Genomic DNA, 13,983 nt, shown 5'->3' with positions numbered 1-13,983 from the left:
TAACAGTGTCTTTTTAACAATAGTCTTGGAGTTCCCTTTGTGGCTCAGCAGAAACGAATCCGACTAGGAACCATGAGGTTGCTGGTTCGATCCCTGGCCTTGCTCAGTGGGTTAAGGATCTGGCGTTGCCGTGAGCTGTGGTGTAGGTCACAGATGCGGCTCGGATCTGGTGTTGCTGTGGTGTAGGCCGGCAGCTATAGCTCTGATTAGACCCCTACCTAGCCTGGGAACCTCCATATGCCGCTGTTTTCACATTGTTGTATTTTTGGTGTTCTATTTAAGAAATATTCGTCTAATTCAAGATCACAGAGTTTTGGAGTTCCCATCATGGTTCAGTGGTTAACAAACCTGACTGACATCCATGGGGTCGCAGGTTTGATCCCTGGTGTTGCTCAGCAGGTTAAGGATCCAGCATTGCCGTGAGCTGTGGTGTAGGTCACAGATGTGGCTTGGAACCCCCCTTGCTATGACTGTGGTGTAGGCTGGCATCTATAGCTCCAATTTGACCTCTAACCTGTGAATTTCCATAAGCTGCAGGTGTGGCCCTAAAAAGCAAAAAAAGCAAAAAAAAAAAAAAAAAAAAAAAAAAAAAAGCGATCACAGGGTTTTTTGGCTTGTTTTCTTCTGGAAGTTTTATGATCTTACATTTAGGGTTATGATCTACCCTGAGTTTATTTTTGTATATGGCATGAGGTATGGATTAAACTCACATGGATTTGCCATGTGAGTTGTTATTTTGTCTTCCTGCAAAGATAACACTGAGTCAAGGATACATCTCACAAATGGTAGGGACTTTGACTGAAAGAAGAACGAGAGGTAGGAGACTTACGCAGCCTGGCTTAGTGTTTGTGAGAAAGATCTAGAAGCTAAGGGTGGCTATGAGCTCAGTGTATATTGACATTGGCCTTAGCTGTGAAGTGGCTTGAAATCGTGGCCTCCAGGTCAAAGACAGTCCTAATCCCACAGTTTCCATACTGGACAAGCTATTCTTAAAGTACTGTTAAATTTTTATGGGATATTTTTAAAGAGAAATACTGACAGAAGAAAGGAGTTTGATAATGATTGTGGTGGATCTGGCCTGGGGGTGGGGTCAGGAAGGTGAGGGAGGCGAGGGACTGAGCAGACATTTCCGAGGAGCCGTGCAAAATCTGCATTCTCTGCGAAGGCAGCCCAAGGTTAAGACCTCAAACTTTGACATCGGCCAAACTGAAGACATCTCATTCCTTTATCATCCTAGACTTTAAGGGGCTTGCTCAACCTCTCTGATGTTTCATTTCCACATCAACAAAATGTAGATAAGAACACCCCCTCACAATAGTTTTTATTGTGAGCAATTGAAATGAGATAATCTATGCCCAAAGCCCAGCTCAATGCCTGGTGTTTTGTAGGTACTCAAAAAAGGCTAGCAGTTTCTCTTGCTAGTCATTATTCACCCCCTCAAGTTTCACTCATGGAGCTTCTACTATGTATCAGGCGTTGGGTATGTCAAAATGGGATAAAAGCCCCCCAGAGGCGTAGCCTAGTAGAGTTGGGAATTAGGACCAGGGTGGGAAGGCTCCCAGAGGTTGACTAGGAGCTGGTGTGTGTGTGTGTGTGTGTGTGTGTGTGTGTGTGGTGTATACAGTGTGAGATAGACTTGAGGATGTGTACATTGGCCATGGCGGGCTTTCTGTCTTCCTCAAGAGATAATACTCAGCCAAGGATGCATCCTACAAATGATGGAATCTTCCCTTGAAAGGAGCATGATAATAAAGCCTTGCGACCGCCTGAGTCAGCCTGGGCTCCAGAGGTCAGCCTCAGCTTCCCAGAGCGCTAAGCCTTGAACTGGGACCAGAAGGAACCAGCCAGCCTGGGTGGGGCTGGGGGCACATGGAAGGTGGTCCACACCAGGCAGTCGGCCAGTTCCCTGGAGCCTGGGTCTTGGAGCTACAGAGATCTAGTTTTGAACACAGCAGTTTCTGGGCAAGTGACTTAAGATCCTTGAACCCCAGTTGCCTTGTGAGACAGGGGTCCTTTCTCCTCCTCGGGTAAATGTGGGGAGTGGGGGAGACATGAGTGCAGCCCCTGGTGAGCGCCCAGGGGTCTACCTGCTTCTGTCATTATCTCTGTAACTCAAGCAATCCAGTTAGTCTGGAGCAGAGGGTGGAGGAGGCTTGAGAGGCAGGGGGACGGTGAGAAAGGGGCTGGGATTGCGGGCTGAGGAATGTGGATGTTATCTCAAAGATAATGGTTAACCAGGGAAGGGTCTCAAGCAAGGCGCACAGAATTTTAGAAAAAGCACCTGGACACCGGATGGGACAGCAAATTGCAGGAGGACCGAGGGGGGGCAGGGAGAATAGTTAGAAGACTCAGGGAAATCCAAGCAAAAAAGGAGGCTGCAAGCTGAGGCAAGGGTGCTGGATGGAGGGGGGTGGAGGATGGAGAAAGGGATGGAAGAGACACGGGGGATGGAGGGGGATGGAGGGGGAGTGGGAGATGGAGAAGAGGATGGGGGGGATGGAGGGGGCCTGGGGGATGGAGAGGGAGTGGAGGGGGAGTGGGAGATGAACAAGGGGTTGGGGAAAGGGTGGGGTTGGAGTGGAGATGGAGGGGGATGGGGGATAGAGGGGGGCAGGGTGGAGGGGGTGCAGGGGATGGAGGGGGGCAGGGATGGAAGGGGAGGGTGGAGGTGCGGGGCTGAGGGTTCTGATGTGAGCCTCATGGAGGAAAATGGGATGGATGGGTTTGGAGGGAGAGGAAACTGGTTCCCATCCATCCTGAGGTGTTCGTGGGCCATGGAGCAGAGATGGCCTGCGAGAAGCTCAGGTCTGGAGCTTCAAGGAAGGGTGTCTTTGGAGATGCCGCAGGGGCAGATGTCAGCAAGCAGGTTGACAAACCTTCCTTGGGGATAAAAACAGGGCTCGAAGAGGTTGAGAGACTTGCTTGAGGTCCCACACCCAGTAAGAATGGAGATTGAGGGAGTTCCTGTTGTGGCTCAGTGGTTAATGAATCCAACGAGGAACCATGAGGTTGTGGTTCAATTCCTGGCCTTGCTCAGTGGGTTAGGGATCCAGCGTTGCCGTGAGCTGTGGTGTAGGTCGCAGACACGGCTCGGATCCCGAGTTGCTGTGGCTCTGGCGTAGGCTTCTATTAATTTTTTTGGCCGACCCCACAGCATACAGAAAATTTTAAGCTAGAGCTCGAATCTGTGCCAGAGCAGTAACAATGCTGGATCCACCAGGGAATTTCAGGAATTTTATTAATTTTTGAGTCTCTTGATTCATTACAGTGCCTGGGCTATAATGCAAAAAAATTTTTTTGTTCTTTTTAAGGCCACACCCATGGCATATGGAAGTTCCCGGGTCAAATCGGAACTATAGCTGCCAGCCTACACCACAGCCACAGCAACACAGGACCCAAGCCACATCTGCTACCTACACTGCAACTTGCAGTAACGAAGGGCCAACAACAAGGCACATCACATACTTGGTAGGACTCTGTGCTCAGAGCACAGCAGCCATGTTTGTGTGACCATCCCGACCTTGGCCCAGAGAGGGTGAGCAGCCAGTCTAGGCCACACAGCCAGGAAATGGGGAAATGGAGTGAAGGACAGACTCCCAGAGTTAAGAAAAGAAGAGAGAGTTTCTTGGGTCCAAAAACCTCTGCCAATTGTTCCTATCTCCGCATAGATACCAACACCAAGAGAGAAGACTTTGATTTCCACCCAAGGCAGGCTTTTAGAGCCAGGGACTCCTTGGAGGCCAAGATTTGGTCTGTGGGGTTGTATACCCCGAGGCAGGGCTCACCACACCTCTGGGCATGTGGGATCCTCAGGGGAATGCAGCTCAAATGCAGCGTGGGGCGAGGGTAGCACAGGTGCGATGCCCATGGGGGTGTGAGTGTGTGGTGTTCTCCGAGGATGCTTTGGGGAACCCATCCCCCAATGCCCAGCAGGCTCCCCAGAGCTGGATCCCTGTTCTGCAGGCTGCACCCTCTCTGGTAGCATTCCAAGCATCAGGCCTGGAGCAGGACCTCAAGTGGCTAGAACCGCTTTGTTCTTCACTCCCTGCCCCCACTGGTCTTTGTTCCTGGAGGAGCTAATTTGGCCAGCGGGTTAATTAGCCCCAAAGGCCAGGAGAACAATGGCAGAAGTCCTGGTATTCCCTCAGCCCGCTTCTCAATTTTTAGGAGCCGGGGGGGATGGGGGTGGGCAGTCATGCCTTTGCAGCCCCACTTTTGAGCCTCATCCCATCTTCTCATTTCTGAATCCTTGTCACCTGTCTTGTCCCCGAAGGTCCGAGGTTCTGTCTGTGCTCCTGGGCCCCTCTCGGTGAGTGAGCCCCTCACTCACTAGCCTTACCTCAGCCCTGAACAGTGGGGGTCACCACGCCCCGGCCCCTCCCCAGTCTCACCCTGGGCACCAATCTCCGCTATCTCGGGGGGTTGCCAGAGCCTCAAGTTCAGGCTGCACTGGCCACCCCATCCACACTCTTGTGCAAGCCTTCCCTGACTTTTTGTGCACCCTTTTCAAGCTGGGGGACATTGTGTCCTGGAACCTGGGATGCCCTTGACCTCCTCCCTGCAGACCAGGTGCATCGAGTCTTACTCCCACATGCAGATCATGTCCGTCACCCATCACCCTACCCTCTGCCTTAGGAAATCACCGCCTGCTCCTGAGCGCCGCCTTCTCCTCACATCGCCTGTTCCCCTCCCCGCCTGCAGAGCCATCTGGCCCTGCTGGCTCCATAGCACCTGCCCTGGGCCCCTCACTGTCTGCACAGCAAATGCCAAGTTCGGGCACTAAACGTGGCTCCCCTGCCCTCCCTGCTGCCTCCTGCTTCCTCGCTCCTGGCCCCTCCTTCCGCTTGGACTCTCCTGTACACTCGAACTCAGATCCCTAACCCATTCTCAGAGTTGTGTTTAGCAAGTGGTCAAATGTGGACAAGCCAAGTGTTCAGCCTCGTAGGACAATTTGAGGGATAATATGCACTAGGTATCAAACTTTTTAAAATGTTCCCATTTTCCAATTCTGTAAATTTACCTCTGAGACCCCAGACTTGAGGAATAACATGATATATGAAACATTCCTTAGAGATGCCTATCACCACGCTCTTTATAAGAAAGGACATTTCTGGAGTCGCCATTGTTGCTCGGCAGGTTAAGGACTGGGTATCTTCTCTGAAAGGATTCGGTTTTGATCCCTGGCCTTGCTCAGTGGGTTAAGGATTCGGCATTTGCCATGAGCTGTGGTGTAGGTCGCAGACGCGGCTCAGATCTGACGTTGCTGTGGCTATGGCTTTGGCGTAGGCTGGCAGCTGCAGCTCCAATTTGAACCCTAGCCTCGGAACGTCCATGTGCCATGGATGCAGTCATTAAAAAAGAAAAAAAATTTGTTTCAATGTTCTTGAAAATGTGGTGATGATCAAATGAATGACTGAATACCCACTGGAAGGAATATATTAAAGTGATGAATATAAAAATAATATAGCAACCCCGTAGCTGCTGTACATGCAAGTACACAAACACAGGGGAGGCGAATTATATGTCATATTGTTATAAGTGTTAAGAACGGGGGAAAAGGCAAAGAGAAAGTACCAGAACATCACTGTGACTGGTTTAGGGCACTGAGATTACAGGAAGATGTCCTGTCTTCAGTTAAGAAAAATTAGTTGTAGCTTGTTTATATTGTTTTTATAATGAAACGTTTTTATGTAATGTCACTCCAATTTTGAAATAAAGCAATGAAGCATTTTATGCTCTGGCAGTGCCGAAAGGCTCACAGTGGAAGAGCAAATGGCCAGAACATCTGGAAATGTTCCTGCGCCTCCCTGCCCCGCCCACAGCTAATGCCTCGTGACAGCTGTCACCACACAGGCAGGGGTGGGGTGCTGGGGAAGGGTAGGACCCAGGCTCTGGAGCCAGATTGCCTTGGTTTGCTTCTCTAGCCTCAGTCTCCTTCTCTATAAGATGCATATAAAAATAATATTAAAAAAAAAAAAAAAAGGTCCTTCTGGAGTTCCCATTGTGGTGCGATGCTGGGATGCAGGTTCAATCTCTGGCACAGTGGATGAAGGAGGCATTGCTGCAGCTGGCCCAGGAACTCCATATGCCTCGGGGCCGCCAAAAAGCAAAACCAAAACCAAAAACAATTGGGTTCAATCCCTGGCCTCCCTCAGTAGGTGAAGGTTCCGGTTGCCACGAGCTGTGGAGTAGGTCGAAGATGTGGCTCAGATCTGGCATGGCTATGGCTGGAGCGTCGGCCGGCAGCTATAGCTCCAATTTTGACCCCTAGCCTGGGAACCTCCATATGCTATGGGTGAGGCCCTAAAAAGGAAAGAAAAAAAAAAAAGTATCCACGTCCTGGAGCTGTTGTGGATCTTAAATGAGTTCTCCAGGCAAAGCCCACAGAAGAGAGCCTGGCACGAAGTGGGCCCAGCAGATAGTAGCTACCATTACGGTACAGCCTATGGCTCTGAATCCTTCAAGGTTAGAGTGTGTCCTCTTTATATTTGCCACCTTAGCTCTTTCTACATAGAAGGCCTTCAAAAAATAGTGCAGCTGACTCCTGGGAAGAATCTAAGGTTCTTCAAAGCAAAAAGAGCACCCGGGCCTCCTCCTGAGACCGGGCAAGGCTGCTGGCACCCCTGGAGCGGGGCAGAGGCAGGGTGCCAGGCCTGCAGCCTTGACCCTGCTGACCTCAAATTAGAGCCTCTCAGCCTTGCCCAGCCTTGGCTGGGAAACCAGGAGCTTTAGATGTGATCTTCTGAGACCCTGACTCTCCCTGCCTGAGAACAAAGGGCGATAATGGCTCTTTTGTGAGAGGCAGTTTAGGTGGCCACAGAGGGCTGCTTCCCCAAAGGCTGGCCCACCCGCTGGCCAAGTTTCTCAAATAAATACCCCACCCGTACCCAGTTTTCTGGGTACCATCCCAGCCTTCAGCAGGGGGTCTCCAGCCCTCCCGGGCCCACCTGTGGGAACATCATGCTCTTTGGGGTCATTTTGGAACAGCCTACCCCCCTCAACCCCCAGTCTGGGCTCTCTCATAAACTTCACGCTCCGGGGAAACAGACTCTGGGAACCCAACTTCAAAGCTTGGCAGCAGGGGCTCCTCGCAGAAGTACTCAAGCAACAATGGCCATGGAGCAGGTCTGGGTCGGGCTCCCCTCGGGCGCTCCTTAAACTGGCAGCTCCTGTGTCCAAAGTCACTGGGCTGCCCCGGAGAACAATGCACCTGACGTCCCGTGAGGTCTTCTTTCAAAGCAAAGCTTCTCCTGCTGACCTGCCAGGCAGAGGCCCTGCATAGACAAAGCTCCATTTATTTATTTTTTTCAATATCAAAGAATTACCCTAACAGATAATAACTTTTTTTTCTTTTTTATAATAAACCTAGTATAGCCACATCAGAGGGAAAACTTACAAAAATGAAAGAACAGATCCTCCGGGCACCCCAGCCTCTCAACATCGGTGATCTTTGGGGTGCCTCTTTTTCTAGTCTTTCTATGACTTTTTCTTTTTTCTTTCCTTCTTTCTTTCTTTTTTTTTTTTGGTTGTGCCCATGGCGTATGGAAGTTCCCGGCCCAGGGATGGAATCTGAGCTGCAGCTGCGACCTAACACCACAGCTGCAGCAACACCAGATCCTTAACTCACTGCATGGGTCTGGGGTGGAACCCAGGCCTCTGCAGAGACCCCGCCACATCCTTAACCTGCTGAACCACAGTGGGAATGTCTCTGTTTTCCTTTTTTTTTTTTGCCATTTCTTGGGTCACTCCTGTGGCATATGGAGGTTCCCAGGCTAGAGGTCAAATCAGAGCTGTAGCTGCCGGCCTACACCACAGCCACAGCAATGCGAGATCCGAGCCCCGTCTGTGACCTACACCACAGATCAGGCCACGCTGGATCCTTAACCCACTGAGCAAGGCCAGAGATCGAACCCGCAACCTCATGCTTCCTAGTCGGGCTCATTACTGTTGAGCCACCACGGGAACTTCCTTTACATATTGCTTGAAGGAGATAGAGCACCCCCTCAAAGTGACAGGCCATAACACACCCAAACCTTTTTCTCTTTTGGAGAATGATGAGTGATTATAAATTAGACTATGGTGACTATCACGGCACCTGAATGCAGGACTGGTTTTGTTTGGCATTTTGATAATGCTGCCTTTCCTCTTTTACTTTTTGTCGAAAAGAGAGACTCCAAATTCATTGCCTCCCACTGCAGTGTTCAGGGAAGGAGATTTTTTTTTTCATATCCCCACATTTTCTTATGAAAATGTTCAAGCATACAGAAAAGTTGGGAGAATTTTATAATAGACACCTGAAGGCTGATTCAGGTGACCTTTGAGCACAAAGATATGTCTTTGAAGATGCTGAGCAGCAATTAACTGGTAGCCAGAGAAACAGTGCCATCTTCCAGCTGGTGCTTCTTGGACAGAATAACCATTGCAGTTTATTGTTATAATATTTTATGGCCTTTACTAGTCTTCAAAATGCCCTCAGGCCTATTTTCTTACTGGATCCTCTACATCCTAAAGGTGTAGCCAAGGCAGGTGTTACAGGTGTTCCCTGTACATTTATAGAGGAGGAAATGCGTGATCAGAGAGGTTAAGGGGGAGGCCTGGGGTCACACAGCAAGACCAGTACCATTGCCACAACCGGTGCCGAGCCATACTCCTACACAAATATCTTCCCTTAATTAATTAATTAATTAATTAATTACTTTTCTATTTTTATTTTTTATTTTTTGCTATTTGGGGCCACGCCCACAGCATATGGATGTTCTCAGGCTAGGGGTCGAATCAGAGCTGCAGCTGCTGGCCTACACCACAGCCACAGCAACGCCAGATCCGAGCCACAACCGCCACCTACACCACAGCTCATATCAACACTGGATCCTTAACCCACTGAGTGAGTCCAGGCATCAAACCCGCAAACTCATAGATACTAGTCGGGTTTGTTAACTGCTGGGCCATGAACGGAATTCCCCTACACTTTTCTAAAGACACAATTCTGGAGTTCTGGTCGTGGCTAAGCAGAAAAAAATCTGACGAGCATCCATAAGGACACAGGTTCGATCCCTGGCCTTGCTCAGTGGGTTAAGGATCCCGGCGTTACTGTGAGCTGTGCTGTAGGTCTCAGACGCGGTTTGGATCCCACGTTGCTCTAGCTGTGGCGTAGGCCGACGGCTACAGCTCTGATTCAACCGCTAGCCTGGCAACCTCCATGTGCCGCAGGCGTGGGCCTAAAAAAAAAAAAAGACACAATTCATCTTCATCTATGAAAGTCAGGCTCATTCAGACAATTACACCCCCAACGTAACTGTGCACACGTGCTGGGTTGTCTCCCTTGAGAGAAGAATCAGGAAAGATTCTGGATGGTTCCGGAGGTGGTGGGTGGGGGTGGGGGTGGGGGGTGGGAGGTGGGTTCACCCTGGAAAAGTTACCACCAACACAACCCTCTCCTCATCTCCTATCTGAGGCTGGCAAAGAAGGTGCCTGGCTACGACTCGAATGTGGATTGTCTTCAGGAACAGTGGCTTCTGCAGAAGGGACCCATCCTCAGTGTCCATTTCCCACCTGGGAAGCAGGCTTCGGTGCTTGAGAAGGGGGTGGGACCTGGGCCTCCTCTGCCTGAAAAGCCCCCCAGGACCTGGGGCAGGAGGAGGTCTCATGGGGTCTCACAGGCTGCCCCTCCCCAACTTCCTTTTAAAACCCCTCCATCAGAGAAAAGGGAACCCTCCTGCACTGTTGGTGGGAATGTCAACTGTTACAACCGCTATGGCAAACAGCATGTAGGTTGTTCAGAAAACTGAATATAGAACTACCATATGATCCAGCAATCCCACTCTTGGGTATATATCCGGACAAGACTTTCATGGAAAAAGATACACGCACCCCTATGTCCATTGCAGTACTAGTCACAATGGCCAAGACATGGAAACAACCTAAATGTCGACAGGTGACTGAATTAAGAAGATGTAGGACCCATACACAATGGAATAGTACTCAGCCATGAAAAAACGAAATCATGCCATTTGCAACAACATGGATGGCCCTAGAGATTATCATACTGAGTCAGAAAGAGAAAGACAAGTACCATATGGCATCACTTATATGGAATCTAAAGTAGGGCACAGATGAACCTACCTACAGAATAGAAACAGACCCACAGACATGGAGATCAGACTTGTGGTTGCCAAGGAAGAGGGAGTGGGATGGATTGGGCATTTGGAGTTAGCAGATGCAAACTACTACATTTAGAACGGATAAGCGTTTAGCACAGGGAACTATACTCAGTCTCCTGGGATAGAACGTGATAGAAGACAACACAAAAAATAATGTGTATATGTATATGTATGACTGGGTCACTCTGCTGGACAGCAGAAATTGACAGAACATTGTAAATCAACTATAATAAAATTACTTTTTAATTTTTATTTTTTTTGTCATTTTAGGACTGCACCTGTGGCATATGGAGGTTCCCAGGCTAGGGGTCCAATCGGAGCTGCAGCTGCCGGCTTACACCATAGCCACAGCAACACCAGATCCGAGCTGCGTCTGAGACCTACGCCACAGCTCATGGCAATGCCAGATCCTTAACCCAGTGAGCGAGGCCAGGGATCGAACCCACAACCTCATGGTTCCTAGTCAGATTCGTTTCCGCTGTGCCACGATGGGAACTCCATGTTTTTTTTTTTTAAAGCCCTCCATCAGAGCAATTTAACTATCTCCACACTGGCCCTAGTAACACATTCAAATGCACGGATGGCTCACTGCTGGCAGGGGCATCATTATTGCATTTTGCAGATGAAGAAACTGAGCCTGAGAAAGACTGAGAGCCTTGACCATCTGGGCAGAGATCAGCTCACCTCAGAGGTGATCTTGCCAGGGCAGGAGCCCACCCCTATGGGCCCCCAAGGCCCTTTCCCTATTCCCCCACCCCACCTCCCCGGGCCACGGCTCCCACTTTGCGTTCACATGGAGACGTTTGCCCACTTGTATCCCCCCCTACCCCCAGCCTTGTGTGGTCTGGACTCGGGCCATTCTTATTCTGCATGCACAGAGCAGCCTTGGCCCCAGCGATACACAGGGAGTCAGAGTCCACAGGTCTGCCAGGTGCAGGAGCTCGCAGAGAAGACTGTGCTGGGGGCATGGGGCAGGGGGAGGGCTCAGCTTTTTCTACACTTTTTTCTGCAGGGGGCTCTGGCCTCTGCGTGTTTCACAGCAGCCAACCTTAGTTTTGTCTCCTTTTGTTTTTTCTCTTCAGCTTCCAGAAAAGTGTCTGTTTGACATAAAGAATAAAGAGCGAGTGCTGGAAAACCTTTATTTTTTCTCTTAAAGTGAGACCTTCTTTACCGGGGCCATCTGCTTGTCCTTGCCCTTTGGAAAAATCGATGAATTTGATTTTTGGACAGTCCCTTAAGCCTAAAAATATTCATTGGAACACTGTGGGTGAACGAAGTCCACCCTTCCAGCCCTCATCGATTTCTCTGAGGTTGACCAGATGTTGTCACAATTTCCCTGTAACGGGTGTTGGGGAATAATCTGTGCTGAGAATAGCACCCAGGAGCGGGTATGGGGCACTTATTCAAATAACCTGTCGCAAACGCAAATACAAATCTTCTAACAAAACCTCCTTCACTAGTGGAAATCCAGCAGAGACGATTTCAGAATTGGGAACTTCGTAACTTGCAACTTAATACCTTGTCTTCAGCTACGTGATGGAAACGTTCCCATGTGGGATGAGTTATGAAACCCAGCCTCCTCTGGGGGCTGGTGGGCTGGGAACTGCAGTCAGTCAGTTTCAAGGGAATAGAGGACCCGCTGGAAATGAACCTGGAACCCTGGGGACTGGGGACAATTCTGTCCAAAGCACATGTCCTTTTTTTTTTTTTTTTTTTTTTTTTTTTTTAGGGCTGCGCTTGTGGGATATGGAAGTTCCTAGGCTAGGGGTTGAATCAGAGCTACAGCTGCTGGCCTACACCACAGCCACAGCAACACAGGATCAGAGATGTGTCTTTGACCTACACCGCAGCTCATGGCCATGGCGGATGCTTAACCCAACGAGCAAAGCCAGGGATCGAACCTGCGTCCTCATGGATGCTCATCAGATTCGTTTCCGCTGCACCACAATGGAAACTCCCCAAAGCACATGTCTTGAAGACTCATAGGGGTCCAGGGGGAGGGTGAGAACGCTCTAAGTGGGGAAGGATTCGGGCTTCCCCAGTGCCTCTCTCTCTCTCTCTCTCTCTCTCTCCCTTGCTCATTTTAACTTGTTACCCCCTTTCCTCCAGCTGATAGCTATGACTTTATTTCCCCATCATTTTTCCTGTGGCCCAGACATGCCAAGAGGGCATCATGGTTTTGATGAGAATTGTATTTTATCACGAGGATCTCAGGCAAATGACATAACAGCTTTCGGTTCACCAAGGGATCTCTGGCAAAGGGGAAAAAAGCAGATAATTCTTGGGAGGCAGAGGGGGAGAGGGGAGGGCCCTCACTTTTATTGCCCTCCTCCCAAACCCAGGTACTTTACACAGATTATCTCAGATAAGTTCACCCTAGGCAACAGCCCTGGGAGGACTGTCATTCAGCAGACAAAGAAAGGGAGACTTAGGGAGGGTGAAAAAGTTACCCAAGACCTGGGCTTAAAAGCAGGCGGACCCAGGGGCCAAAGTCTAGAATCGTCCCACTGACAAAGCACAAGCTTAAGATGCAGACAACCTCAAACTCTGAGTGCCACTTGCTCCCGGAGGCTGCAACCAGCAAGAAAGGACAGGAGCCCTGGGGCCTGGAAGAGGACCTCCAGGGAGCCTTGCACAAACCAGAACCTTCCTTCCCCTGCGTTCAGTTAGAAGGGGAAGCTTCACTGCAGGGACAACATAGACCTGGCCTTCAGTTCAGGCCACAGCCTTCCCACTTTGAATGGCCGAAGCCCTGCCCTAGCTATCAAGGTATGTAGGGCTGACCTGTCACCGCCAGCCTGCGCCAGGGAATGGCAGATGGCATTCAGGCTGACTCTGCGCCCCCGCTGACTAATCTCCCAGGTACAAGAGTAAACAGAGAGCTGGGGACACCATATGTCCCCAACTCACCGTGCCGGCCGGAACTACCGCCTTCTGCATGGCATATGCTTTCCCGGGCCGAGGTAAGAGGTGGGTCAGGGGAAGCGGCCTTGCAGTTAAGGCGGAATGATTACGGACGGAAAGACACAGACAGAGAACTTACATCTGTTAGTCACATCCTAAATGACCCTTCTGATTGGTTTTCTTTGGCCACACTTGCAGCATTTGAAGTTCCCAAGCCAGGGATTGAATCCGAGCAAAAGCTCCAGTCATATTACTTTTTTTTTTTTTTTTTTTTTTTTTTTTGTCTTTTTTCTTTTTAGGGCTGCACCTGCATATAGAAGTTGCTGGGCTAGGGGTCAAGTCAGAGCTGCAACTGCAGGCCTCCGCTGCGGCCACAGAAATGCTGGATCTGAGCAGCCTCTTTGATCACCAACAGCTCAGGGCAATGCTGGATCCTTAACCCAATGATCGAGGCTGGGGATTGAACCCACACCTTTATGGACACTATGTCGGGTTCTAAACCTGCTGAGCCACAATGGGAGCTCCAGCAGTCAGATTTTTTTTTTTTTTCTGTCTTTTCCAGGGCTGCACTCATGGCATATGTAGGTTCCTAGGCTAGGGGTCTAATCAGAGCTTTAGCAGCCAGCCTACGCCAGAGTCATAGCAACGCAGGATCCCAGCCATGTCTGTGACCTTCATCACAGCTCACGGCAATGCCAGATCCTTAACCCACTGACCGAGGCCAGGGATCGAACCTGCAACCTCAGGGTTCCTAGTCAGATTCGTCAACCACTGAGCCACAATGGGAACTTCCTGCAGTCAGATTCTTAACCCATCGTGCCACAGTGGGAACTCCTCAATGATATGTATTTTAAAAACTTGCTTTGTTTTCCCAGACAGTTTTTGACTTCGTCCACTCTTTCCAGGGGCCAGCATAGCG

The sequence above is a fragment of the Sus scrofa genome, chromosome 17 (genome assembly GCF_054392235.1).
Source record: "Sus scrofa isolate SSC_HxYL_T2T_F1_AM1 chromosome 17, Sscrofa_HxYL_maternal_Yorkshire_Landrace_v2.0, whole genome shotgun sequence".
NCBI lineage: Eukaryota > Metazoa > Chordata > Mammalia > Artiodactyla > Suidae > Sus > Sus scrofa.
This window is presented reverse-complemented; position numbering follows the sequence as displayed.